This window comes from Anneissia japonica, unplaced genomic scaffold (assembly GCF_011630105.1).
Source record: "Anneissia japonica isolate Jap-2015-1 unplaced genomic scaffold, ASM1163010v1 scaffold5280_len750649_cov202, whole genome shotgun sequence".
NCBI lineage: Eukaryota > Metazoa > Echinodermata > Crinoidea > Comatulida > Comatulidae > Anneissia > Anneissia japonica.
The window spans coordinates 360195-363249 of record NW_022703058.1 but is presented as its reverse complement, the minus strand read 5'-3'; positions in this window follow the sequence as shown (position 1 = coordinate 363249).

Here is a 3055-nt window from a genome sequence, read left to right as displayed (position 1 = left end):
TAAGAGCATTTCTTGTTGAGGTAGGCCAATTTCCTCTAAAAATTGCACAATTAGGGAGTTTTGATCAATTCCGACGAAATTAGAATTAAAAACACAAAAGTTTTTCGCGCATTTGTTAGGGTTAAAGCTTGTGCTTGCCCTCCTTTGCCTTCTACGTTATTTAAAAACATAATAGTCCCAAAACTTAAGAAAGAAAATTTAAGATAGATCGTTTTACCTAAAAGAAGGGCCTCAGTGTGTAATGATGGTGAAAGAATAGGCCTATGAATTGTAATAAATAAAACCACGATGAAAATGCTTATATTTAGATCCAAACACACGCGTGTGCCCTATATTAATATTAAAATAAGCCATGTTACGCGCCTGCTTATAAGTGGGGCACCCCCACTTTGAAAAACGTTCCGCCGGCCCTGCACCATTATGCCAACCTCTACAATTCGGCAGAGATACTCTGTGAAGAAATCAAGACTGCAAACAGCCTGAGATATTTCTCCTAGTTACTACATATTTTCAGGTGTTTGATGGGAATGCAATCTACCAATTTCAAAAAGGAAAAACCTCAAATTTTTAGTTTTATTAAATTTATACTATGTTACAATACAGACGTATCACGAAAACCGACTCTCTTTTTGTGGAATGAAGAGATAGTGAAAAGCACTTATAAAAGGCTGATAGACTATTATGGAGTGCTATTACCGGATATCTCGTGCCACAACGACTAAGTCCTACCCCAAGGTGCGGCCGGGTGGGTGTGAACTGAATTTAATTTCTATGTCCCCTTATTAACAGGTCTAGCTACGGGGCGACACAAACGCAGCTCAAGGTATATGAGAGGAAACTTTTTAAATTGAGTGAACGAGGAATCATACTGTAGGGGTGAAATGGACGACGTGCAGGACTACGACTAGGCCCACTTTTTATCACTCGTTTCTATAATGACTAGCGAACGCTTCTTTAGGTTATAGGCCCCTGTTTTTTAATTGATTTGAAGGGCCAATTTTTTTTTAGATTTGATCTTACGGGTCAAAGATAATCTTCGAGTTTCAAGCAATCTGTTATATTTTGTGGACCTGAGGTAAAATTCTGAGATGCTGTGACCGAAGTCCCCTGTTGGACGCACATACCTTGAAGTTTCTTTTATTTTTTTAATTTTTTTTTCTTTGGCAATTTCAAATTCTATTGTATTTTCTTCGCTCGCTTACCCTCTAATATGTTAAACATCGAGATTAGATTTGACAAAATAGAACAATTATCCATGATCACTAAAAGATTGGTCTAATATAGATGGAAATACACAAAATTCTACGAAACTTTATGAATGGGCCTAGAAACATGCATCAGCCGAATGTAGTACAATTGTTTATCAGTGGGATTAATCTGCTCAATAAACAATTTTAATTGTAAATATAAAGATGTGGGTAACCCACATCTTTATATACGACTTTTCATGGATATCGACCTGCTATGTAGGCCCTATTTAGGCTAGACTCGCCTAGACGGTTGGAAGCGACGATCGAAGAAAAACGGTTAAGCAAGCCAAAGACTTCGCTAACTTCCATTCCTCAGTATTAAAATCCTTCCATTGGTGGGCACTGTCTAAAACTTTCTTCCAGCTTATCTCTGAAAAGATTGTAACCTTTTCGTCTGCAGGTGGCTCAACATGAATTACACAGGAGCCAGTGAGCTTCCATGACGGCCTAGGCTCGGACGTGACACGTTATTGTTTGTTGTTATTTCGCGACGTCATCAACGAGTACAATACATCCATTATCCACCATCAACTAAACTGCCTTAAAGGGAAAAAAATTGGTTCGTGTGGGAATCGAACACACAACCTCTATGTTGTTATTGATTATCCACCATCAAATAAACTGCCTTAAAAAAAATTTTAAAAAACTGTCTCGTGTGGGAATCGAACCCACGACCTTCAATAAATAAATAAATAAAAAATTTTTAAAAAATTTGCCCCGTGTGGGAATCGAACCCACGACCGCCGAGTTTACTACTCCTGATCCAGCATGACTAAACGGAGGGAGGTAAACCGCGGCCCCTAAACCATAAATGCAATAAACCTAGTACCACACCAAGTACCTGTTAGTCAACATACTAGAAAAAATTATTCGTGTATATACACTACAGGTTAATATTACGCATGGTCATGGTGTAAAAAATGGGCAGTGGGCCAAGAGGGTTTATTTTTTGTCTAAATATGTAGAATTAAATTTGTAATCGATTTTTGATTGTTACCATCTCTATAACTTACGCACTTTTTTTTAAATAGACAAAAATGTTTCAAAAATTCATTATGCAAATTAGAAAAAAAAAATAGACTAATCATGTTACGGGAAACCTGGTGGTTGTGTGTTCAATTCCCACATGAACCAATTTTTTTTTTTTTTTTTTTTTTTTTTATTCAGTTTAGTTGATGGTGGATAATGAAAAGCAAACCTGGTTGTTGTGCGTTCGATTCTCACACAAATCAATTTTTTTTTCATTTTTTTTTTAAGGCAGTTTAGTTGATGGTGGATAATGAATAGCAAAACCTGGTGGTTGTGTGTTCGATTCCCACGCGAATTATTATTATTATTTTTTTTTTTTTTGCCCGAAGTCGGTAAACGTTTGAAATTTACAACCTCTAACCAACGTCGGCCCAACAGTTGTAACCAACCTCCATTTCAAACGTTTACCGACGTCGGGCCAACAAAGTAACGTCTATAATCACATCCTAATATTTACAACCTGTAACCAACGTCGGCCAAACGGTTGTAACTAACCTCCATAATATATATAATTGTAGACGTTGTCGCAACGTCAAAGTACCTTGTTGGCCCGACATCGGTAAACGTTTGAAATAGATGTTGGGTACCACCGTTGGGCCGACGTTTCTTAGTGGTTGTAAATATTATGTATGATTACAGACGTTGTCGCAACATCACAGTACTCTGTTGGCCCGACGTCGGTAAACGTTTGAAATTTACAACTTCTAACCAACGTCGGCCCAACTGTTGTCACCAACCTCCACTAACGTTTACCGACGTCGGGCCAACAAAGTACT